The 27,352-nt window shown below is 43.6% G+C and overlaps 1 long non-coding RNA gene across 3 annotated transcripts; it reads right to left on the minus strand.

Moving 5' to 3' along the window:
- Nucleotides 1-5,075: 5,075 nt before the first annotated feature.
- LOC309383175 lies at nucleotides 5,076-24,643 on the minus strand. Of its 3 annotated transcripts, none has more exons than XR_014173785.1 (3): nucleotides 24,607-24,643; nucleotides 18,315-18,462; nucleotides 5,076-5,376 (listed from the first exon to the last, which is right to left on the minus strand). It is a non-coding gene; the product is annotated as an uncharacterized lncRNA (long non-coding RNA). The 3 variants fall into 3 exon arrangements; XR_014173786.1 differs by lacking the exon at nucleotides 24,607-24,643 and adding an exon at nucleotides 18,898-19,143; XR_014173787.1 differs by lacking the exon at nucleotides 24,607-24,643 and adding an exon at nucleotides 18,672-18,885.
- Nucleotides 24,644-27,352: the final 2,709 nt, after the last annotated feature.

A 27,352-nucleotide genomic window follows, 5' to 3' on the forward strand; every position in this document is an offset into this window, starting at 1 on the left:
GCCTCCGACGTCCTTTCTAGCAACCCAACACTCGAATGCTCTACCTCACAAGCCGCTATTGTTTTTAAGGGGCGACAGTTGCTGATCTTTAGAGCGCCATCAGGCTGGACAAAGACGCTTTCCCTGAGGCGTTTGCAAGATTTATTATTAGAGAATAGAATGGAATAGAATAGAATAAAATAGACTTAGAAAATAGAACAGAATAGAATTCTTTATTGGCCAAGTGTGATTGGACACACAAGGAATTTGTCTTTTGGTGCATAAGCTCTCAGTGTACATAAAAAGACAAGATACATTCCTCAAGAATCATAAGGTACAACACTTAATGATAGTCATAGGGTACAAATAAGCAATCAGGAAACAATATAAATATAAACTGTAAGGATACAAGCAACAAAGTTACAGTCATGCAGTCATAAGTGGGTGACAGGAATGATGAGAAGACTAATAGTAATAGTAATGCAGGCTTAGTGAATAGTTTGACAGTGGTGAGGGAATAATAATTATTATTAATATTAATATTATTATACTTTATTCATTAAACATGAAACTCAGTCAACTGAACTGCATCACAAATACCATCGATTGGTGCTAATGGTTCATAAGCAGGGCCGGATTTAGATGAAAAGAGGCCCTAGGCTATTCCACTTATGGGGCCCTTTCACCTCCCATTTTTAAGTTTGTAAATTACACGAGAGATAATAAAATACATCATTACTGTGATATATATCAATATATTAAATGAAACATGTTGTAATTGGTACTAACCTTTATAAAAAATGTGGCACGGATAATAAATAAAAATAAAAGGCCCCTCTTGATCTTGAGGCCCTAGGCTGAAGTCTAGTTAGCCTATAGGAAAATCCGGCCCTGTTCATACGGGTTGCTGCCAGAGTCCTAGGTATCAACCAAGTACCTTCTTAAGATGTACGATGTTCTGAGTAGTGCAGTTTTTTGCAGTTCCGCTGGTGTTCTTGCAGGAAGCTACAATTTGTTGATGTATCTTATAAAATTCTTGGACATGGTACCAAGTGCCCTGATGACAATGGGTATCACTGCTACATGTTTCATCCATAGCCATGAAGTTTCGATGACCAGGTCGAGGTATTTCGTGACTTTTTCCAATTATTTTCTTCGACACTGGCATCTCCTGGTACCACGATGTCAATAAATTGTACGTTTCGGCACTCTACAACAGTGATATCTAGCGTGCTGTGTTCCAAATGACGATCCATCTGTATTTGAAAGTCCCACAAGATCTTCACCTTCTCATTTTCGGCAACTTTTTCAACTTTGTGCTCCCACGACTTTTTGGATACAGGTAAGTTATATTTTTTACATAATGACCAGTGGATTAATTTAGTAACTTTATTTTAGTTTAGATTAAACTATTTAGATTAAACTATTTTAGTTTAGATTAATTTAGTAGTCTACTAGCTTTGTAATCAGTTTGTGCAATTTTGCTGCATTCATATATTAAATGTGAAACAGTTTCAATTTTGTTGTTGAAAAGTTGGCAGTTTGGATTGCCAGTGGATTATTGTTGTTGTTATTAATTATTATTGTTATTATTAATTATTATTATTAATTATTATTATTATTATACTACAATTGTATCACAGCTGCCAGTTGTTTCACTGGATTTGGCATTGATCACTAGTCGGGCCCCACCCTCGGGCCTAGGACATTGTAACATATTTTCGTAATATACGTGCGGATTCAAGCACTGCAGCTTTTTGCATTTGACTGTTTATTGACTGATGATGATGATGATGATGATGATGATGATGATGATGATGATGATGATGTTAATCTTTGGTGAGATTCACAGCCTTTGGGGCTGGTTGGTAGCTCAACAGCTTGAGTCCTAACCAAGGACCTAGGAACTGTTAAGGTAATGTCGGAGGATATAAGCTGTTCCAAGTAGGGTGGTTTTTTGTAGAATCAGAATGTTCAAGTCTGATAAATTTAGAATTTCCAAATAGCGAGGTAGCCCTTTAGGTATTGCTCCAAGGGCTCCAATTACAATCGGGACAACACACGATTTCTTTTTCCACAGTCGCTCAACTTCAATTTGCAAGTCCCGCTACTTTGTGATTTTTTCTTGCTGTTTATCTTCAATTCGTGCATCTCCAGGTATTGCAATGTCAATGAACCATACTTTTTTCTTTTCAATTATTGTTATGTCAGGTGTGTTGTGGGCCAAGTGCCTGTCAGTCTGGATTCTGAAGTCCCACAAGATCTTGACTTTCTCATTCTCTAAAACCTTCTCAACCTGTTCCCAGTGGTTTTTGCTGTACTCAAATCCAAACTTTTGACACAATTTCCAGTGAATGATCTTAGCAACGCGGTCATGGCGTTATAGGTAGTCAGTTTGTGAAATTTTGCTGCACCCACTGATCAAGTGGTCGACTATCTCGTCTTTCTCATTACAGAGGCGACATTTGCTGTTGGTGGTAACATGTTATTATAATAATTATATTATATTATTATTATTAATCGAACAGTCAGCCAGATGTTCAGCCTGGGTTTGGCATCTATCTACTGAGTCCTTACCAAGGACCTGGGATAGGCAAATCTGGATGTTTGATGGTGTTACGGATATCACCGCAGGATGGAAGCAGTTCCAAGTAAAGCTGCCTTCTGCAATTGACTGATGGCAAATTTTGAGTAGTTTGGAGAACCGGTTAATACCACCTCTGACTGGCTCCGCCCCATCTATTCTCTGCTTCCCGAGTCCCAGATGATTGGGAGGAAATGGGGATTTTGCAGTAACCTTCTCCTGGAGTGGAGAGGGAATAGAAATTTTGCAGTAACCTTCCCCTGGAGTGGGGAGGGAATGGAGACTTTACTGAATCCTTCCCCTGCCACACCCACCAAGACACACCCACAGAACTGGTAAAAAATTTTGAATCCCACCACTGCTTAAACCCACCTCTACGGAAAGACCAGGGAAGTGAAGACCATGAAAACCTAATTTAAAAAATGCCGGCAACAGCAGTGAAGACCAGGGAACTGGTTTGGGGGCATGGCCAGCCTAGGTCACTGCTGGTTCTGTGACCCAGGCCAAATTACCACTACCAGTTCGCCTGAACCAGTGCATACCTTTAGAAACCCACCTCTGGTTGAATGGTTTATTACGTGGCAGATTAAATCTATCATTCCACAAAGCAAACGGTATGATGAATTGGATATTCCTTAAGATTACTTTATGGCACAGGCCATCCATCATCTGACCAAATGTAAGTGCTACTCTGCAGAACTTGGCAACATTATCCTGTATGTAGTAGCAGGGTGACTATCTAAAAGCAGTATGGAGATGTAGAATTGTCCTGTGTGCCCTGAGTACTGGAGAGACAACTCTGATACAAGTATCCTTACAATCACTGGATAATTTAGACTTAGAACTTAAAATAATTTTATTGTCACTTTGTATGTACACTAATCGGCATACAAGAACATGCTCTATTGCTTCTATCTGTCCAGAATCATGGTGGCATTATATATGGTGGCACATGAAATATATTATTATAATGAACAACCATTGAATTCTTTGGTGTCTTCTAAACTTAGTAAATTTTTCAGCATCTTGGCACTGCCAGCTTTCAAAGGTTAATCCACAAGCATTCAAAGGATCACAGGAGGCACCTCCAAGCAAAGGCATCACAGCAGTTGTTGTTATAAACATGAAAATCCTACACTAAAATACAACCCCTTTTTTTCTCTATAGCATTCCAATAACATTTGCATATCATGGTCAACAATTATTACATGTGAATTTTTTGTGCTTTTCTCACTGTCCAAAATTTCCCTCGTATTCTGTTCTTCACTGTCCTTCACTGTCCTTACTTCACTGTTCACAATCTGAACAGGGAGTCTTCCCGCACTGAATTTCTGAAATTTTACGAAAATATGAACTCTAATCCCTCTTTACCTCTCCTCTCCCATTACCTCATAGTTAAGGAGCTACAATCACTAAGTAAATCTGAGTGCTCCTATCTTTTAATATATTTTATAGGATCTGCAGCAGGCTTCTGAAATCTAAATGTTGCATTTCTATGATATCTGTTTATCAATATGCAAAAAAATCTCCAAATCATTTTTGCAACAGTTGCACTACTTTTGCAAGAGAATACCCACTATATTCTGCTAACAGCCAGACACAGGTAGTTAACTTTGAGTAACCTAACACTTTCAATTTCCAGTTCTTTTTCTCCCTCATGCCTAATACTGAGGACAAGTTTGACTAAATTGATTCAGACCAGAAATTAAATAGTCAGTTTCTCAGTTGCTTTGGCAAAGAAAGATCAGAAAAGAAATTCAAGCCTTCTCTTCTCTCATTACCTTCTGCCTCATGTGGATTTTCTTGTGTGCCTTAAGGGAGGAAGTTTGCGAGAAGCACCGTCCACACACTGGGCATTTGAAAGGTTTCTCCCCTGTATGTACACTTACATGATTTATAAGACTAGACTTATTAGTGAAATCTTTCCCACAGTCCGGACACTCATATGGTTTCTCTCCTGTGTGAGTCCTCTTGTGTTTCACAAGGATGGAATTAACATTGAAACTTTTCCCACAATCCTGACACTCATATGGTTTCTCTCCTGTGTGAATCCTCTTGTGTTTCACAAGGTTGGAATTCTGACTGAAAGTTTTCCCACAATCTGGACACTCATAGGGTTTCTCCCCTGTGTGAGTCCTCTGGTGTATCATCAGGCCGGAATTATGACTGAAACCTTTCCCACAATCCTCACACTCATAGGGTTTCTCTCCTGTGTGAGTCCTCTGGTGTATCATCAGGCTGGAATTATGACTGAAACTTTTCCCACAATCCTGACACTCATAGGGTTTCTCTCCTGTGTGAGTCCTCAGGTGTACCACCAGATGGTAATTCTGACTGAAACTTTTCTCACAATACTGACACTTATACAGTTTTTCTCCTTTGTGATGAATCATCAGGTGTTTCAATAGGTGAGCATTCCGAATGAAAGTTTTCCCACAGCCTGGACAGAGATATGGTTTTATTTCATCCAAGCTACTCTTTCCTTCTTCACAGGTTGAAGCTTCCATGTCTGCCTGTCTTCTACGCCAATCCAAGTGTCTCTTTCTGCTCCAGGGATTTCTAGAGTATTTCCCCGTTTTCTGAATTTGGAAATGATCCCTCTTTACCTTTTTTTGAGACTGCTTGTTTGAGTTCTATATACTCAATTTTTTTCTAGCCCAAAACTTTCTTCCTGTTCTCTTTTTTGTCTGTCACCTCCCTGCAGAAGGGGAAAAAGTGGGAAAGACTTTCATTGCTGGCTGGATTTGCTTTCCTTTTTAATGCTGATTGTGATTCTCACTTGACCGGAATTCTCTTCCTGGCATCCTCTTTATCTGTAAGATCAATACAAGCCCATAGTTTAATGGTTGTTTGTGAAGTGGTTGCAGAAAATGTCAAAACAGCAGGAGAACAAAACATTCATTACAATGAGAAAGCAAATATGCCAAAATGCTACTTTAAACTCTAACATTAACTATGATTCATTTGACCCATGGAAGACTAGCAAGATCCAAGTTCAAATATCCACACAAATATTAAATTGTCTTCTGGACTTCAGCAAATCACAAATTCTTAGCATTATGAACTGTTATTTTTAAATATATCAGGGAATACCTGGGACAGATTATACAGATATGCACACCATTGGTGGGTTTCTGCTGGTTCGCACCGGCTCGGGAGAACCGGATGGTGAAAGTTACCGATCTGGTGAGAGAAGGTTCAACCGGTGGACCCTGAAGTAACTTCCGGAACGCCTTCCCCGGCCCTGTCGCTCACTCACTCGCTCGCTCCCCCCCCCCCGTCCGCACTATCCTAGCCCATTTCGGTGTCAAATCCAATACCTGCGAGTGGAGGTGGTGAACTGAGAAGCATGGAGAGGTCCAGCGGCACAATCCAACAGACAGCAGCGGCAAGCTCAGGAGTTTTCTCCTGGATTCCCCTCTGTCTTCCGATCTCCCAAAGTTCTTTCCCCAACATACAATAGCTTTCTACTGGATTCCCCTCTGTTTTGCCTCCTCCGATCTCCCAAGGTTCTTTCCCCAGCGTGTGATTGCTTTCTACTGGATTCCTCTCTGTCCTGCCTTCTCCGATCTCCCAATTTCAGCCCTTAATCCTCCAGTTGTCTATTTTTGGGAGGTTTTCCCCTCTCTTCTCCCCCACCTTCATAGGAGTCCCTAAAAAAAATTGCCCCATGGCTTGGAGGTGTGTGTGTCATGTGATTGAGTGTGCATGAGTGATGTCTTGGTCATACCCGCCCGGTCACATGACTGCCAATCCACACTCACAAAATAGGCCACACCCACAGAATAGGTTCTAAAAAAAATTGAAACCCACCACTGATGCACAGAGAGACAAATATAGATACACCTACCAATGTAAGTATTTTAAAGGTCAATGTGTATTTCAGTAGGTACGCTCACATTTTTAGTCCAATTTTAGAGGGGGAAGGGCTTCCACAGAAGATGTGCTTCAACTGATGAAATAGTGCTCAAAGCATATGCCAGATATATAAACTCCTCATTTCAAGAAAACAGCACATCTCAAAAAAATCAGAGTCAACGCTGAATTGAAGGAGACTTTTAAATCTTCCAACCAGCAAAGAAATTGCAGGCAATACTTTTTAAAAAACCCAGCACCACTGAAACAAAATCTGCAGAGGAAAGGAAAACGCAGCAGCAGTTGACATGTTTCAGCCTAGTTTTTTCTCTGCTATGATACTTACATTAACAAAAGTATGTTGGAAACACACCACAGCAGTAATGGAAGACTGACAGAGAAGAAATGATATAGGGGGCTGAAGTTGCTTTGGAGGAGAGTGACCATGTCATATTGGATTTCAATACAACGCAAACACAAACAATAGAACAAAATCAAACCAGCATCTTCAACGTTAAAAGAGCTGATTTTAACAAAGCTTAGAGAGAGAGAGCTTGGGAAGGATACCATGGATGAAAGTCTTAAAGGGGGGAAACAACTCAAAAAGCTTGAGCAACTCTGAAAAGTATGGTTATAAAAAGCCAATCCACCTCAATATCACTGAAAAAGAAAAACAAGATATCCAACATGAAACCAGAATGGTTACACAAAAAACTATGATAAACTGAAACTCAAAAAGAATAAGTACAAGAAATGGAAAGAGGGACATATAACTAAGGCAGAATACAAATAAAAAACTTGCAAAGATGAAGTCAGGAAAGATAAGACTCAGAAGGAGGTAAGACTTGCAAAAATGTCAATAATAATTCTTTCAACATATAAAAACCAAGAAAAAAGTAAAGAAAACAATGAGAGAAGATGGAAAGGAAGCAACAGGCAGTGGAGAGAAAGAAGAGCTGCTTAATTCATACTTCACATTCCATGTTAAGTGGTCTGGGGGTCCCTGCTCGACCATCACAGATTTTGATGAAATTTGGGGACACATGTCCCCAATGAACATTGGTAAAGTGTTACATTTGTCGATGCAATACTTGCAGAGATATAGTCATTTGTTTGACCCTCATACCACAGCCTTCTACAGTATTACTCTGAGGTTCCACCAACTTTGAGACATAATATCTTTGCCAATATTTTGTTGGCTACGTAGTACAACTTTTTGTGCTCTATTAAACAATATAATAAAAACATTCTCAAGAGCGATCTCCATCTAGATAATTTGGAGCAGAGTTGGCCAAAAATATTGCAGCTCGAAAAAAGGCTAAAGTTTGGCTTTTTATATCTCTGGAAGGAAAGGTATGATAAATGTGAAACTTTGTGCGTAATAACTTAGCAACACAACTTTCTCGAATATAAAATTTCATTCTGCTGCTGCTTTCCAATAGTTCACAAATTGAGTGTAAAGTTGACATCACCAAAAATAGAGTATTTTGACTTTTTTTTTTAAAAAAAAAAGACCTTCTGGAAACTCTGTTAAATCATTCTCATTCATGCAAAAAGATAATACAGCCCAATGTATCAAAAATTATCAAAAACATAACCGTAAAAGACAGACTAGGAATACAAATTAAAATAAGCAAGAGAACACTTGTCCATTGTAGACGAGTTCAAATAACCAGGACCAGATGGATTACATCTCAGCATTCTGCCAGATCCCAGTGAAGAGAGCTGGCAGACATGATCTTGGAACCATTGAACCATATCTTTCAAAGATCTTGGAGCACTGGGGAACTACCAGAGGACTGGAAACGAGCTAATATGGTTCCCATCTTCAAAAAGTAGGAAAAACTAGATCCACTAACTACAGACCAACCAGCCTGACATCAATACCTAGGAAGATCCTGGATATAATAAAGCAACAGATCTGCCAACATCAGAAGCCAACCGATTTGTCAGAAACAGATCATGCCAAACAAATCTTACTTCATTCCTTGACAAGTGACTTTTAATTAGTGGGCTAGAAGACTTCCAAGGTCCCTTCCAACTCTATTATTCTATCAATTAATTGGCATCACACATTCCTATTTCTCTTCTTAGAAACAGCCTGGCTTGAAGTCCATCTCTCAGAGAAATCCAGACCGACATTTTTCCTTCCATGTTGCTCATCTCTGTGCAGAGAAACAGGGAGATTTTCTCTATACACAGGTTGCAAGCAGGAACCAGATCCTCAAAGTTGAGTCTCATTTTGGGACTCCATAGGTCAGAAAGGATAGGATAGAAGAATTGGAAGGGACCTTGGACGAATTCTAGTCTAGCCCCTGCTTAGGCAGAATATCCTACAACACTTCAGACAAATGATTATCCAATCTCTTCTTAAAAATGTCCAGTGTTGGAGCATTCACAACTTCTGGAGGAAAGTTGTTCCACTGATTAATTGTTCTAACTGTCAGGAAAAGTCTGCCAGGAAAAAAACTTTTGTGCTTTTCTGGAAGAAGAGGAAATGTCTTTCATTGCTGGTTGGATTTGCTTTCCTTTTTAATGCTATTTGCAATTCTCACTTGACCGAATTTTGTTCCTGGCATCTTCTTTGATTATAAGATTGACATAGAAGGTTAGTTTAATGATTGTTTATGAAGTGACTGCAGAAGATATAAAAACATCAAGAGAAAAAAAAGCCATCTATTGTAATGAAGAAGAAAATATGCCAAAATGCTATTTTAAGCTCTAAGATTAATTATGATTCATTCAACCCACAGAAGACTATCAAGATTCAAATTCAAATATTCACACAAACATTACATTCTCTTCTAGACTTCAACAAATCACAAATTCTTAGTCTTACAAGATGTTATTTTCGAGGAAGTGAGCTGTCGCGATGATACGATGTGCGATCTTGGAGCTCCAAGATCGCAGTCAATATTTCTGCCACTGAATGGTCCTTTTGGGCCTAAACTGTCCCGAAGAGATGGTGATAGAGAAGAGTACATCCTGCTGATCTCAGGGACACCGCAAACTCCTGATTGATCCAGGAGAAGCTCTTTTTCCCGATGACAGAAACCCAGCCCTGAAGCTGCTGAAGTTGGGACAGCATCGGAATAAAAAAAAATGGAAGAGAAAGTGTGTTGGATTGGTGAGGAAATTTTATTATTCGAAAAGAGATTACCCAAAGAAAATTAAAACTAAATTAAAATTGAAAACAAAAAGAAAACAAGCAGCGAAATTAAGCTACATTAAACTTAGTGCGTTATCCTTTTTTAAAATTCTCTTTTTACAAATGGAAGTTCTGCAAATGTTTCCTGTTTTTTAAATTGGAAGGCTTAGTTTTTCTTCTTCTACTTTTTATTTTTCATTTTTTCTATATATTCTTGTGGATTAAACATTTCTCTTTTTTTCTGTTTTTCTACAATGTTGGATTGGATTGTTTTTTTTTTAATTAAGAATTTTTCTCCATAAGTCTGTTATTTAAAGAGGGCTGTAACAGCAGAGAGAAAAAAAGTAACACTGCCACTTTAAGGCTGGAGGCTTGAAAACATTGTATTTTCTTTCCTTTCTTTGATCATCGGAGTTACACTTCAAAGCCTTTCAGTTTGTTTATTGAGAGTGATAGTAGAAAGAGCACAAATTATTTACACAGCTGCTCTTTTGGAGTTTCTATTACTACTGGACTGCAGTGAAGACAAAGTCTGGATTTGAAAGATTATAATGAACTTGTTTGGAATACGATAAAAGCCTTGAACGCTATAGTGGCAGTGTTTATAAGTTGGAAGGATGGCGCAACATGAAAAAGAAACATTAATATTGTAAATCATGTTTATTTATTATTTATTTGATTTGATTTCTAGACCGCCCCCTCTCCCCGAAGGGACTCGGGGCGGTGTACAGGTACCAAATTAAAAACATACAAATAATAATAAATATAATTAAAATCGTATTAAACTTTAAAACCCTGTACAAGTTTATAAAAATTAAAAACTTAGCCTAAGACCAACCCGTGAAATTTAAAAATACAGACTGAGGTGGGAGAGCTGGAATTAGGCCAGACCGGCTAGATTAAACAGGTGGGTTTTGAGCTTCTTGCGGAAGGAGCGGAGGTCTGTGGTTGTTCTAATATCAGGGGGAAGGTCATTCCAGAGGGTCGGGCCCATCACAGAGAAGGCCCTTCCCCTGGGCGTCGCCCGCTGGCACAGCCTAGTGGACGGCACCCGGAGGAGTCCCTCTCTGTGTGAGCGGATTGGCCAAAGGGATGTGTGGGGCAGGATACGATCCCGCAAATAGCTAGGTCCTGTGCCATGGAGCGCTTTGAAGATGATAATCAGCACCCGAAAAGCTACAGGTAGCCAGTGCAGCCCGCGCAGGAGAGGTGTTACGTGGGAGTATCTAGCGACTCCCGAAACTGCCTGCGCGGCCGCATTCTGAACCAACTGCAGTCTTCGGGTGCATCTCATGGGGAGCCCCATGTAGAGAGCGTTACAGTAGTCTAGCCGGGACGTCACAAGCGCATGGGTGACTGTGCGAAGGGTGTTCCGGTCCAATAGGGGACGCAATTGGCGCACCAGGCGAACCTGGTGAAACGCCCCCCTTGCCACGGCTGTCACATGGTCGTCCATTGACAGCCGGGCATCTAGGAGGACGCCCAAATTGCATACCTGATCCACGGGGGCCAGATGTTCGCCCCCAATGCCCAGTGATGGAATCAGCTGGTTGAACCGGGGTGCCGGTAGCCACAGCCACTCCGTCTTGGACGGGTTGAGCTTGAGTCTGTTACTTCCCATCCAGATCCGTACGGCTTCCAGACACCGGGACATCACTTTGACGGCATCGTTGAGGTGGTTTGGGGTAGAGATGTACAGCTGGGTATCATCCGCGTACAGATGGTAATCTACCCCGAACCCACGAATGATCTCGCCCAGCGGCTTCATATATGTATTGAACAGGAGAGGCGAGAGGACCGACCCTTGTGGCACCCCACAAGTGAGCGGCCGAGAGGTCGACCTCTGCCCCCCTGCCAATACAAATTGCACTCGGCCAGAGAGGTAGGAGGAGAACCACCGCAGAACGGTGCCCCTCACCCCCAGCCCCTCCAGTTGATGCAATAGGATACCATGGTCGATGGTATCAAAAGCCGCCGAGAGGTCTAGTAGGACCAGGATGGAGGAGCAACCCCCACCTCTGGCCCTCCAGAGATCATCCACCAACATGACCAATGCCGTCTCCGTGCTGTGGCCAGGCCGGAAACCGGACTGGCGCGGGTCCAGATAATCAGTTTCCTCCAAGTGGCGTGGAAACTGTTGTGCCACCACACTCTCTACAACTTTCGCCAGAAAGCAAAGGTTGGAGACGGGACGGTAGTTGGCTAACACAGCTGGGTCCAGGGAAGGCTTCTTGAGTAGGGGCCTCACCACCGCCTCTTTCAGGACAGCCATATCAAAAAATGTCAAAAAATATTAGTAATAACAGAGAAAATTGAGATGAAAATGTATGATGCAGAACGAAGAACAGCAAAAAGAGATGGAAAAATTGAAGACATTTATCGAAGGAAGAAAGTTGAGGACAGAGTTCCAAAAATTGAAGGAAAAAAGGAACAAAGAGATAAGAAAATTGAGAATATTGACAGCATACTGAGCGTGGTTGGAAATAGAAAGAGTGGAAAAATAGGTGGACTGGAACTCTGCCTCAGACCTCAAAGTACAGAAGAAGAAAAAAGAGAAAATTTGATGGAAGGAGAAAAATCATGACTGAAACATCGGGGATAACCAAAGATAAGTTGATGAAAGGAACAGATGGAGGGTTTCGAGTGCTCATAAGATATACAATGAGCAACAAGCTGCGAAAAGAAGTCCTTAAAAGACCTACCAAGAAACCAACCAGAATATTAATTCCACAAATGACACGAGATATAAAATTGCACTACTACTGGAAGGAAACAGGTTGACGTAGTGAACGTTTACAATAAAAATTAAGTCAAACTTAGTTAAATTTAGAGTATTATATATAGTCATATAAATTAGTAATATTGATAATAATACATATATTGGTACTAGTTTGAGGATATGAAATTTTATACAAACTGCAAATGAGGACTATGAGAGGAGCTTCCGGAGGAATGGCGGTCGGCCGATAGAGCTCCGTTTTTGCGGGGGCGTGTTCCGGGGAACTAGGAGTGCTGCCGGCCCCTTTTCCAGCATGGGGGTCGGGTCCCCCAGTAAACAGCTACCCTGGTTTCTTTTATGACCCGAATGGGTCTTCCAGGGTAGCTGGGTGCCTGGGAAAGGCTTGAAGAATGAAAAGAACGAAAAAAATGCAGCCGATGGGGGGAGGCGCCTGGAGAAGCCGCAGAGAGACCGTCTGCGTTTGGAGCTGATTGAAGGAGAGGCAGACGGTCTCAAAATGGCGGACGGAGAGCGAGGAGACGCGCCGATACCAGCGAATTTGGATTTCAGGCTGGAGGCTGGCAACCTAGGACCATCAGAGACTGTGGATTGAGGAGGCGAAGGCTGGAAGCGCCGGAGGCCAAATCCCTCGGCCTGCAGCTTGTTATGAGAGGTAGCTGTGGGAGCTATGGGAGGTTTGGAAAGGTTTAAAATCCATGTTGGCTGAATTTGCGAGGATTGGAGACCGGCCAGGACTTTTGAGGCCGGTAAAGACTGGATAGACAGGCTGAGAAGGAGTTGGAGGAAGGAAGGAAGGAAGCTGGAGGAAGGAAGCTGGAGAAGGAAGCTGGAGGCCGATGAGAGGCCGGTGGGAGTGGCGTTGGGGCCTGGAATGGTGGTTTTTGGGGGGCCAAATTCGCAGTTACAGGCCAAGGCAGGTTTGAAAGCCTAGGACCTGGTAGGAATAGGACCACGACTATGATTCAGGAGGCTGCATAGAGACTGGGGGGGGGGGGGGGAGTTTTATTGGTGGATTGCCAGGAGGCTCTTGTCATCGTGCATTTGACTGCACCCCACCTACCCCCCTGCTGACTATCTATTAACAACTGCCCGGATTCCATCTGCGTGTGCCCTAGAGGACCTCTGCCTACCCTATATGATTCACTGCTGATTGACCATCTGCTCCCTGCCTATTTCCAACTACAGTCCAACTACCCCTTGCCATTTGCCACCTACCACCCACCGCCCCCACCTTTTGATTGTCATCTAACCAATTCATTACTATTACCCCCCATCTAAGCCTAATGACTGGACTATTCTGTTTTTGCTGCAATTGTGTTCTTCTAATTTTATTGGATCATGACATCTTCAGCACAGACCCTAAGCCCCGACGACGAACTTTTTAACGTTTTATGTATTCAAGGTCAGACCTTATCCTACTGCGAGAGTCCCCCCTCTCGCAGGTGTGGCCCTCCGCCCTTTCGAGGGCCCACCTTGATGACGGTTTTATTAATCCCGAGAGGTGGAGGAAGCGGAGACTTAGGGGGTTTTTAGTTAGTTGCTTTTTAAATATTTGTAGGGGTGGGGTTTTAGGGGTTGTGGGGCGGGTGGGTCAGACCAGGAGCGATGTGAGAGCCGGGCCCCCAGGTGTGGTCGCGAGCAGAGGGGGCGGAAGGGAGGAGGAGGGGGAGGATTCCATTCCTATACAGGGCTCTTTAATTCCAACAGTCGCAGGGAGGGGCAGATACGAGGACAGTTTAAGAACTTACAGTCGGTTGGGAGACCGTGGCTGCTGGTTACACCCGGTCGCTTGTACCAACCCCCGTGTTCTAGGTGGTCAAGAGTCACAGACCCAAGGCCTAAGGCTGTTGTTATGCAATGCGAGGTCCGTTGTTAACAAGGCCCCCCTCATCCACGATATAATTTTAGAGGGGGAGCCGGACCTCGCGGGAATAACGGAGACCTGGTTGGGCCACGAGGGAGGTCTTCCCCTTGTGGAAATGTGCCCACCAGGATACCGAGCATTTCACCAGCCCCGGGCCCAGGGAAGGGGCGGCGGGGTGGCAGCAATTATTCGGGAGGACTTAGAGCCGAGGGAGTCTACTGTGCCACAGACGTCCGGATGTGAAGCCCTTGTTGTGAAATGGGGGCCTGGGAGACAGTTGGGCCTGCTGATAGTATACCTGGCTCCTCGCTATACATCAGCGGCCCTGCCTGAACTACTCGAGCTGATCGCATCGGTGGCGGTTGAGACCCCCAAACTTTTAGTGATGGGGGATTTTAACCTGCTGTCGGTGGGAGAAGCATCAGAGGGGGTTCGGGAGTTCATGGCTTCCATGACAGCCATGGACCTGACTCAAATGATTCAGGGCCCAACACACGAGGGAGGACACACTCTGGACCTTGTTTTTGTCTCTGGCCAGTGGCTGAGTGATCTGGGAGGAGGGGACTTAACCATCACTCCCCTGTCATGGTCAGATCACTCACTCCTTCGTCTTGACTTCCCTGGTGCTACCTCCCGCCGCGGGGAGGCGGAACCGGAAAGTTCCAGATGGTTCCGCCCCAGGCGCCTGATGGAACCTGATAGGTTCCAGACGGAGCTTGGGCCACCTCCTGTAACCTTGACCCGCCCCCGGGTAGGGGACCTGGTGGTTGCGTGGAATAATGCAACTACCGGGGCCTTGAACCGGATGGCGCCTTTGCGGCCTCTCCGGCGGCAACGATCCACCCTAGCCCCTTGGTTCACCGAGGAGCTGAGGGTGATGAAATGCCGCAAGAGACGTCTAGAGAGTCGTTGGAGATCCTCTCGCTCCGAATTTGATCGAACACAGGTACGAGCCCATTTAAGGACGTACCTTGTGGCATTGAGAGCGGCCAAACATCAATATTGTGCCACTCTCATTGCATCCGCGGAGAACCGCCCTGCCGCCCTGTTTCGGGTGTCCCGCTCCCTCTTGTTTCAGAGGCCGCGGGAGGCCCCTTTACAGGGCAGGGCAGAGGAATTTGGTAAATATCTGCAGGATAAAATCACTCAAATCCGGAGAGACTGGGTTCCAGTCAGTGGTCCAGTGGAGACGCCCATGGCGAGTCTTGAGGTTTCGATCTGGGAGGAGTTTGACTTGGTTGCCATCGAGGATTTGGACAGATTGCGTGGACGACTGCGACCCACCACATGTTTATTGGACCCGTGTCCCTCCTGGCTTGTACTGGCATCCTGGGAGGTTACACGAGACTGGCTCCTGGGCCTAGTGAATGCTTCGTTGGGCGAGGGGTCTCTCCCGGCCGCCTTGAAAGAGGCGGTGGTGAGACCCTTGCTCAAGAAGCCTTCCCTGGACCCTTTGGAGCTAGCCAATTATCGTCCTGTCTCCAACCTTCCCTTTTTGGCGAAGGTTGTAGAGAGTGTGGTGGCCTACCAGTTCCCACGACATCTGGAGGAAAATGATTATCTAGACCCGCGCCAGTCCGGCTTCCGCCCCGGTCACAGCACGGAGATGGCCTTGGTCGCGTTGGTGGATGATCTCTGGAGGGCCAGAGATAGAGGTTGTTCCTCTATCCTGGTCCTATTAGACCTCTCGGCGGCTTTTGATACCATCGACCATGGTATCCTGCTGCGCCGGCTGGAGGGGTTGGGGGTCCGGGGCACCGTTTTGCGGTGGTTCGGCTCCTTCCTTTCTGACCGGATGCAGCGTGTGTTGACAGGAGAAGAGAGGTCGACCCTACGCCCCCTTACTTGTGGGGTGCCACAGGGGTCGGTCCTCTCGCCACTCCTGTTCAACACATATATGAAGCCGCTGGGTGAGATCATCCGTGGTTTCGGGGTGGGATACCATCTGTACGCTGATGATACTCAGCTGTACTTTTCCACCCCGAACCACCCCAACGAGGCCATCGAAGTGATGTCCCGGTGTGTGGAAGCCGTACGGATCTGGATGGATGACAACCGACTCAAGCTCAACCCTTCCAAGACGGAGTGGCTGTGGGTACCAGCCCCCCGGTTCAGCCAATTAATTCCATCATTGGCCATTGGGGGCATTCATCTTGCCCCCGTGGAGCGGGCGCGCAATTTGGGCGTCCTCCTGGATGCCCGGCTGTCCATGGATGACCATGTGACAGCCGTGGCAAGGGGGGCGTTCCACCAGGTTCGCCTGGTGTGCCAATTGCGCCCCCTACTGGACCGGGATGCCTTGCGCACAGTCACTCATGCGCTGTTGACGTCTCGCTTGGACTACTGTAACGCTCTCTACATGGGGCTTCCCTTGAAATGCACCCGGAGGCTGCAGTTGGTCCAGAACGCAGCCGCGCGGGTAATTATGGGGAGTACTAGGTACTCCCATGTGACACCGTTCCTGCGCGAGCTGCACTGGCTTCCTGTGGCCTATCGGGTGCGTTTCAAGGTCTTGATAACTATCTTTAAAGCGCTCCATGGCTCAGGACCTAGTTACTTGCGGGATCGTATTCTGCCCCATACATCCCTGCGACCAATTCGCTTGCACAGAGAGGGGCTCCTCCAGGTGCCGTCCGCTAGACAATGTCGTGGGGCGGCGCCTAGGAGTAGAGCCTTCTCTGTGGCGGGCCCAGCCCTGTGGAATGACCTCCCTCCGGATATTAGGAATACCTCTGACCTCCGCTCCTTCCGTATTAAGCTTAAGACCCACCTATTTCAAGCAGCTGGCCTGGCTCAACTTTGATCTAACCATATCGCTCCTGACGGGTTTTTAACTGGGTATTTTAATTATATTTAATTTCTAGGGGTTTTATATACTGTATTTTAATTGTTTTTATCATCGTCCTCCTCCTTGTGTATGTTACAGTCTATGTCTTTACTATATGTTTGTTTTGTTTACATATTTATTTCGTATGTTTTGTTGTACGCCGCCCCGAGTCCTTCGGGAGAGGGTGCGGCTAAGAAATAAATATATTATTATTATTATTTTAAAGTATTTGTTATTAAATATAATCAATTTTTATTTAGAATATGTTAGAAAGATGAAATGTTATTGGATGATTTTAGGAGGATTTAATGGAATGCTCTTACATACTTTTACTTTCAACTTAGGATATTTCATACAAAAGGATGTAAAAGCAATTTATAGTCAAATGAATGTTTAATAATTATAATAATTTTTACATAATATACTGGATTGATGATATGAGAATTTGGTTGAAATGAGTTGATAATTTGTGATCTTACATACATTTGAAAGTGAGGACTATAAAAGTGATGCACAAAAACTTTGCAACCAAACGACATGCTGTACATGATTGAAGAAGGTTCTCTGTGTTATGTGTTGTCTGTCTTTGTCTGACCAAAAAAGAAAAACATTCTTTTTTTCTTTAAAGAAGAACTGATATACAAAGATTTTTGGGTTTGCGGAAATACCACCCCAGGAAAATAGAAATTAAGAGGTGGAAGAGACACCTGCAGCAATAGAAAAAGAAAGGAAGAGAGAAACTGAGAGGAAAAGGAGGGAAGGAAGAGAGAAGGTGAGGAGAGGAAGAGGGAAGGGGGAAGGAGAGAGGGTAAGAAAGAGAAGTAGGGGAGGTAAGGGAAGAAGGAAGGGAAAGGAGAGGAGGAAAGAAGAAAGTAGAGAAGGGAGAGAGGGAGAGAAAGAAAGAGAGGAGAGGAGAGGAGAGGAAGAGGAGGGAAGGAAGATAGAGAGGAGAGGAGGAGAGAAGGTAGGAAGGGGAAGAGGGAGAGGAGGAGGAGGGAAGAGATAAGGGAAGAAGGAAGGGAAAAGAGGAAGGAAGGAAGTAGAGAAGGGAGAAGGAGAAAAGGAAAGGAGAAGAAGGTGGTGTCAAAATAGGCGAGGGATGGTAAACAAAACAACCGGAATGGAATAATACAATTCTATAGATGGAGTGACAAATGTATTCGAATTATGAATGTTAAAAAAAAGAATAGTGATTATGTGAATATATATAGAGAGAACAAAAAATTAAAAAAACTTTATTAAAAAAAGATGTTATTTTCAAATATAGCAGGAAATACTGAGGATACATTATATAAATATGCACACACAGACACCTACCAATGTATGTTAAAAGCCCAGGTGTATTTCAGATGCATCAATGTCCCACGAGTGCATACAATCACACTTTTTGGTTTAATATTTGACAGGTGGGGTAGGGTCTTCAACGGAGGAGAGGCATCAACAGATAAAATGGTGCACAAATCATCTGCAAGATATAATCCCATTTTGTGCATGAAACCCCAGAGTTCCCCAAAAAACTAACACGTCTATAAAAATCACAAAGCGTCAATCGATCCTAAACTGAAGGAGACTTTTTAAAATCTCCCAACTAGCAGAACATTTATAGGCACCACTTTTAAAGCGACCAGCACCACTGGAACCAAATTTGGGGAGGGAAGGATCATGCAGCAGCACCTGACATGTTTCAGCCTGGATTCCTCTCTGCTTCTGCATCGTGGAGGAAACCAAGCGGCCTGCTTGCTCCCGGCTTCTCTTCCGACCTGCCCTCCACTCACCTTCCAGCTGCTGAAGTCCTGGGAACAGCCTCCGTCCTCCCACGGGTCAGCCGGAAGAGGCACTTCCTCTATTCTCCTTTGTTTCACATCCTCTCCAGAAACCTAGTACTCTATTGTTTCAATACATTTAGGCTCCGTCGCTCTCCCTTTCGTTGGATGTCTGTACTCAACCACCATAGATGCCGCTTTACTGTATTGACCCGCTTTCTAGTCGCCGGGTGTTACACATTTAATAGAGAGCGCCACCTAGCGATATAAGGCCGAATTGCAGGCCTTGATTCTCCGAGCTTTCTTTTTTTCTTGCAGACGTTTCATTACGATCTAGATGACATCATCAATGCTTCCTAATTTGGGTAATGAAACGTCTGCAATAATAGAATAACATTGAAGACCTTCTAGTCCAACCCCATGCTTAGGCAGGAAACCCTACACCACTTCAGACAAATGGATATCCAATCTCTTCTTAAAACCTTCCACTGTTGGAGCATTCACAACTTCTGGTGGCAAGTTGTTCCATTGATTACGGTAATTGTTCCAACTGTCAATAAATGTCTCCTTAGTTCTAAGTTGCTTCTCTCCTTGATTAGTTTCCACCCATTGCTTCTTGTCCTGCCTTCAGGTGCCTTGGAGAATAGTTTGACTCCCTCTTCTTCGTGGCAATCCCTGAGATATTGGAACACTGCTATCATGTCTCCCCTCGTCCTTCTTTTCATTAAACGAGACATACCCAGTTCCTGCAACCATTCTTCATGTTTCAGCCTCCAGTCCCCTAATCATCTTTGTTGCTTTTCCCTGCACTCTTCCTAGACTTTCAACGATTTTTTTACATCATGGTGATCAAAAAGAAAACAAGCAAGTTCTGAGAGCACCAAGGAACCCTCCATTTCAACCCTGAGCTACAAATATTCTCCTTTATTGACTTACAGGCTTCTGTCGTTTGCAGGATTTTCTACCTTCGTGCCTAACCTGACATTGAATTAGAACATTTTTAGGCTCTCATTCCCCGTTCTTGACCCTTACAGCCAATGTTTCTTTTAGGTCAGATTTCAGGTCTGACTTGACACCCGGCAACTGGCTGGAATGCTTTCTCTGCAGTTTTCTTGGCAATGATTTTCCAAAGTGGTTTTCACCTTTCCTGCTTCCTAGGTCTGATAGAGGGTTTGGCCAGGGAAGCCGAGATGGTTTCGTGCCTATGGCAGGACTGGAACTGAGCACTTCCCAGTCTGTAGCCTTAAGCTTCAAACACAACAAACTGGCTCTTATTCCTTACAAAATTTACCCACTCATCTGTTCCTGTGGCTGGCGCTTTCAAGATCTAGTCCAACATCGTGTGTGTGTGTGTGTGTGTGTGTGTGTGTGTGTGTGTGTGAGAGAGAGAGAGAGAGACAGACAGACAGACAGACAGACAGACACACACACACAGACACACACAGACCCAGAGACACACAGACAGCTTGATTGATTGGGATACTCTATAAGATGATAAAGCATGGACAGAGCCTGGACAAAGAATGCTCCATGGATAAGGGGAACATGGGCAAGACATTGCCCACATTGGGTAACTAACTTTTGTCTCCGATTGGCTAAATGAGTGTGTAAGATCATAGACAAACTTTACCTAGGTGTTGCTTCTCTCTTTACGTCTTTGTTTTCTACATGCATATGGAATAAGCCTACCCAGCTCTTCTTTGTACAAAATAAACACTGTTATTTTCCAAGCCTCTTCTTGAGTCTCATTTTGGCATTCTGGTGACTCAAGTGCAGTTTTTATGTTTTGTACCTTACAGGGGTTTTGGATATATGTATGAGACAGAATGATAATCAGAAGAAACATACTCTTTGCATTGAACTAACCAGTCAGCCACAAACTCTTCCAAATTATTCTACTTCATTCTATCTGCGCTAATAACCCATTTTGTTCCCCAACGACATTAAAATGCTGTAGCAACTAAGAGTTTGCTTTATGAAATGGTCCTCCCGAAGATTCAGATTGTTTCGAGATTCTTCAAGCATTTCAGCGCCTAAAGCATACAAAAAATGTAGTAACAGATGTGCCCAAAGATGACACTGAAACGAGAATTAAGTAAACAAAAATTAAATGTAATTTGATTATTTTAAAGCTTAAAATCTTTATTACAAGTGAAAGACCAACCTAATAAACATGGGGTATATTCAGTTAAAAACTATAGAAAGTAATCGAAGTCTAAAAAATAGTAATTATACTGAAACGCAAAAGACATAAATGACAGAGTATATTAAAAAAAACTAGAAATCTGAAAGGAAATCCAAAGAGGACAGTAGTTTATGCAGTACAGGAGATGAGCCTGGCACAAACGTCTCTATACTACTTTGAGAAGCATGTGCTCTGCGTCACCATTCCAAGTTACACCCTCAACGTTTGACTAAATTGAATAAGGTTTCTCCCCTGTGTGAGTTCTCTGGTGTACCACCAGACCAGATTTTGAACTGAAAGATTTCCCACAATCCGGACACTCATAGGGTTTCTCCCGTGTGAATCCTCTGGTGTATCATCAGGCCAGAATTATGTCTGAAACCCCTCCCACAATCCTCACACTCATAGGGTTTTTCTCCTGTGTGAGTCCTCTGGTGTTTCACAAGGGTGGAATTATGACTGAAACTTTTCCCACAATCCCGACACTCATAGGGTTTTTCTCCTGTGTGAGTCCTCAGGTGTACCACCAAAGGGTAATTCTGACTGAAACTTTTCCCACAATACTGACACTCATACAGTTTTTCTCCTTCGTGGTGAATCATCAGGTGTTTCAATAGGTGAGCATTCCGAATGAAAGTTTTCCCACAGCCTGGACAGAGAGATGGTTTTATTTCATTCAAGCTACTCTTTCCTTCTTCACAGGATGAAGCTTCCATGGCTTCCTGTCTTCTACGCCTATCCAAGTGTCTCTTTTAGCTCCAGGGATTTCTAGAGTATTTCCCTGTTTTCTGAATTTGGAAATGATCCCTCTTTACCTTTTTTTGAGAGTGCTTGCTTGATTCTATATACTCAATTTTTTTCCAGCCCAAAACTCTCTTCCTGTTCTTCTCTCTTTTGTCTGCCACCTCCCTTCAGAAGGGGAAGAAGTGGGAAAGACTTTCAGACTGGCTGGATTTGCTTTCCTTTTTAATGTGGATTGTGATCCTGGCATCCTCTTTATCTGTAAGATCAATACAAGCCCATAATTTAATGGTTGTTTATGAAGTGGTTGCAGAAAATGTTAAAACAGCAGGAGAACAAAACATTCATTACAATGAGAAAGCAAACATGCCAAAGTGCTAGTTCAACCTCTAATATTAACTATGATTCATTTGACCCATAGAAGACTAGCAAGATCAGACGTCCGGTTGTAGTTACAGCGCCTTCAGAAGCCTGATCCGCAAGCTCTTTGGTCAGCTGTGACCTCTTTCTGTTGGAGAGTCCAAATTTGGAACATAGCCACCTTGAGGGAGTGGTGAAGTAAAGGGGGATTGCCTGGCAGGTCGAGGAGAGCTGCATCTCTCCTCCCTGACTGGGAAAGCCCCCTCATCTGAAGACGAGGAGCAGTAGCAGCCAAAATGGCTGCCATGAAGCCAGGGACAACCTGAATACCCATGACTGTGCTGTTTTGGAGAGAGTGGAGTGTGATCTGGGTGAGAAAATATTTTTAATTGGAAGTTGACTCCAGAAATCCAAGGGGAAGCATATTTAAAACAATTTGTTGAAGCTGCGAATGGGCACATAGGAAAAATACCGGAGAATTGAAGAAGGAAAAAAAATGATTTTTAAATAATAAATAGAGACTTGGTTCCTCAAAGGTAAAAGAGGTGGTATTGAGAGCATTTTAAAATGCTGGAATTAAAGTCCAAAATTTCTCTTTACAAACATTGTTCAATTATTGGATTTATAATTTTAAAATAATTTAAATTGGAACTGTCAACAATATCGCAGAGAGGCTGAAGCAGACAGAAGCGAGAGTGCCATCTGCTGACGAAAAGGGAAATATGCAAGTTTGGAAATAACTATTCAAAAAGACTGGAAATATCTGTCAGACACAGACATACTCTTAAGACCACTAGAGATTTTATTATTAACTAAGGACTTCAGTTAAGAGCCTCTGAACATCACTGAATATTATTAAACATATAAAGCAATTTGAAGAGGCGTGGATAACCTCCTGGTGAATTTAAATTGTTTGGCTGACTATTGATGAGACATTTAAAATTGTGACTTAGACGTTTGGCTTTTTAAATTAATGAACTCTGGACAGAGGTCTAAAAAAGAGATTGACTAAACAGACACGACACAAGATGGAAGTGAGGAGAACTTAAACAGAATAGAGTTTTTTCTTCAGAGCACTGAGAAAATATTTGATCGTATAGACCAAAAATTGGGAAATTTAATACAAAGAATAACGGACAATGATCAGGACAAGGAAGAAAGAATGCAGCCACCAGAAGAAACAGAGAGGAAAGTGGAGAGAAATCAGCAAGAAGAAAATAACAAGAGGGAGATGTTACCAAAACAAATAGTGATTAAGGAACTAAAAAAGGAGGGAAATAATGTAAAAAACCTAAAAAGGGAATGGGAGAAACAGAAAGAGAACTGGGGAAAAAAGATAGGAGGTGGAATGGATAGTTCTGGAATTAGACAGAGGGAAAGGGTAGAGTTGGGAGGAAAAGTTAGATTGCATAATCAAATAGAGGGAATAAAAGACCTAAGGGACAAATGTGGGAGGAAAACTAAAAAGAAAATAAGGTTAAAGGATTGGATGGGGGTAAGAGATGATGATTAAGCAAAAATAGAGTAAAATAATACTGTTATGAATATATTTCGATCATGTGTATTAATATCAGAGCTATACAGGTTGGATTATTATTTTAGCAGTGTGATATATATCAGGATAATATTTTAATATAAATGGATATGAAGAATTGGGAAAATATACAAAATATGTAGAAAAATATGAACAACAGTGGAAGGTTAGAACTTAACAGTGGGCAAGATTAATATATATTAATCTAAACATGTGTATTAATGATAGAATCATATGGATTGAAGAACTGGAAAAAATATGAATCTAAATGTATAAATGATTGTGACTGATAATAAAACTGTATAAGGAGATATTGAATAATGGAAGAATGAAGGATGGAACTTACATTTAACTAAGAAAATATGAACAACAAAATAGGTAGAAAACATGTCTTTGAATATTATAGTGATATGAAAGGGGGGAAGTTAAAATAGGGATAGAAAATAGTGGGGAATAATAATTATTATATATTAATATGTTACAATATACAAAAGGACAGAAAGATGGTTCAGAAATGGAAGGTGATAATAAAAGGCATGTATAAGTAATATGAAATAATGGAGTGAAATGTAATATTTAGGAATAATAAGACAGTTTATGTGTATGTTACCCAGTTACCACACCATTCACGCATTGATATGTATAAAGAATATAAAAAATAAAGATTTGATTGAAAAAAAAGAAGAGATCCAAGTTCAAATATTCACACAAACATTAATTCTGGAGATTCTGGAATTCAGCAAAACATTCTTAGTCTTCCAAGATGTTATTTTCAACGGAGGAGAGGCATCAACAAATAAAATGGTGCACAAATCATCTGCAAGATATAATCCCATTTTGTGCATGAAACCCCAGAGTTCCCCAAAAAACTAACACGTCCATAAAAATCACAAAGCGTCAATCAATCCTAAACTGAAGGAGACTTTTTAAAATCTCCCAACCTGCAGAACATTTATAGGCACCACTTTTAAAGCGACCAGCACCACTGGAACCAAATTTGGAGAGGGAAGGATCATGCAGCAGCACCTGACATGTTTCAGCCTGGATTCTTCTCTGCTTCTGCGCTGTGGAGGAAATCAAACAGCCCTCCTTACTCCCGGCTTCTCCTCCGACCTGCCCTCCACTCACCTTCCAGCTGCTGAAGTCCTAGGACAGTGATGGCGAACCTTTTTTGGCTCGTGTGCCATAAGTGGGGGGAGCGCAGGGGGGTCGTGTGCGGGCGTGCCGCACCCATAATGCAATACGCGAACCCCCCCAGTGCGCATGCACGCACTACAGGCACTCCGCCTCCATTTTTACGTGCTTTTTTCCCCCTCCCGAGGCTCCAGAGGCTTTATAGGAGCCTGGGGAGGGCGAAAACAGTCTCCACCGCCGCCCCCCCCGGACGCCCTCCAGAGGCGTCGGGGAAGTCTCCGGACGGTCCCTGAAGCTTTTGGAGCACTCAAAACGACCCTCCGAGCAAACTGGAAGTGACTTCAGGGACCGTCCGGAGGCTTCCCTGACGCCTTCGCAGCGCTCAAAATGATCCTTCAAGCAAACAGGAAGTGACTTCCGGTTTGCTTGGAGGGTCGTTTTGAGCGATCCGAAGGCATCAGGGAAGCTCATGAAGCCTCCGCAGGGCCTCCGGGAGGGTGGGGTCGGGGGCTATTTCCGCCCTCCCCAGGCTCCTATTAAGCTTCTGGAGCCTGGGGAGGGCAAAAAATGGCTTTAAAAAAGGGTGAACTCAGCACCTCGTGTGCCCTGACAAATTGCTCCACGTGCCACCTGTGGCACACATGCCATAGGTTCGCCATCACTGTCCTAGGACCTAGGAAGAGCAGGAGAGGCGCCCTCCACGCCTCTGTCCTCCCACAGTTCATCCGGAAAAGGCACTTCCTCTATTCTTCTCCTCTGTTTCACTTCCGCTCTAGAAATCGAGTACTCTATTATAGTTTCAACACCGTTAGGCTCCGTCGTTCTCCCTCCCGTTGGATGTCTGTACTCAGCCACCATCGATGCCGCTCTACTGTATTGACCCGCTTTCTAGTCGCCGGGTGTTACTCATTTAAAAGAGCGCGCGCCAACTAGCGACAAAAGATAGAATTACAGTCTTTGCAAGATTTTTGATTGATTACTGTATGCGTCATCAAGTGGTTTTCAAAACCACCGACCATATCAGCAGTGGGATTCACTTACTTTCCCTACCTATTTGCAAATGTGAGCGCATACGTGCTTCGCTCACGCCTGAGGCACATGAGCAGTGCCCGCGCATTACGTTGGGGTGGGTGGGCGGAGCCTCCCACAGCTGCTGCTAACGATTCGCCCAAACCGAACTGGCTGAATACTACCTCTGGACCATATGGATAGCTGCACTTTACCATGATAGATCCCTGACCTGTTTTTTGGCATGATCATTTTTCTTTTTCAAATTGTTTGTGCAACCAATCCTAGTTTCTTTTGGGGTTTTTTTTAAGTGGTATTACCTGGACTGGGCTTTTACAATCATATTTTTTAGTTTCCCAATCTTCTTGAGTTGGTTTTCCCTTTTAAGCTTTTCACCCATGGAATCTTTCCTAGGCTCTCTCAAAGGTTGTTAAAATCAGCTCTTTTAAAGTCTGAGACCATGGTTTCGTTGTGTTCTATTGTTTGTATTTGCTTTATATTGAATTCCAATATGACATGGTCACTCTCTGTTCTGGTTCTTTGTTTCTGTTTCTAATAAGAATTAAATATAATTTGATTATTTTAAATTTAAATATTAATATTTTAAAATAATAACATTTAATTTTTTATTACTTTAGAGGAAGACCAGAATAAGGAACTTGGGGGTATATTCGGCTAAAAAGTACAGAAAGTCATTAAAGTCTAAAAAGATATACTCAGAAACATAAAAGACATAAATGACATATAAGGGTGCATAAAGTTTAGCATGTGGCAGACTAAATCTAGCACTCTACAGAGCACACTGTAGGATGAGTTTAAGGTCATCCATCTTCTGACCAAATTTAAGTGCTGCTCTGCAGAACTGGCAACATTATACTGTATGTAGTATCAGTACACACCAGTGGTGGGTTCCTGCTGGATCGCACCGGATCGCGCGCTCCCTTTCGGCGCTGAACCCGGAAGTACGTTCTTGCCCCGCCCCTGGCGACGGGACGACGCTTGCCTGTGCTCCACCACCTCGGCTGGGACCGGAGACGCTTCTCTGCTCAGCAATGTCTTCAGTGGAGTGGTGGCAGCCTGGCAGGCTGAGCTTGCGTCCCTTTCAGGCGCTCCGCTCCGCTGAGGAAACGTCTCCAGTCCCAGCCGAGCTGGTGGAGCGCAGGCAAGTGTCGTCCCGTTGCCAGGGGCAGGGCAAGAACATACTTCCGGGTTCAGCGCCGAAAGGGAGCGCGCGATCCGGTGCGATCCGGCAGGAACCCACCACTGGTACACACAGAGAGCTGTAGAATTCTGCATGACTCTAGTATGTATGCAGTACCAGAGAGGGAAGTCTGGTACAAATAATTCTGTAATATAGCCGCTGGAGAAACATGTGCTCTGTTGTTTCTGTGTCCAGAGTAATGGGGGCATTGCACAGTGGTGGGTTTTGGCTCCCATTGCAACCAGTACACTGTAACGGGGGCCAAGTGTGCACCATGGGCATGCGCACTGCGCACGCATGCGCACCCACCACCTGCGACACTCCAGCTGCTTGGTGGAGCGTCGCGCAGGCACCGTACAATGCGCATGCATGCGCAGATTGCCTGTTTCCTTCAAATACAGGTAAGGAAGAAGGGCAGCGGATGGGCCA

The sequence above is a fragment of the Natrix helvetica genome (genome assembly GCF_964273705.1).
Source record: "Natrix helvetica genome assembly, chromosome: 1".
Taxonomy (NCBI): domain Eukaryota; kingdom Metazoa; phylum Chordata; class Lepidosauria; order Squamata; family Natricidae; genus Natrix; species Natrix helvetica.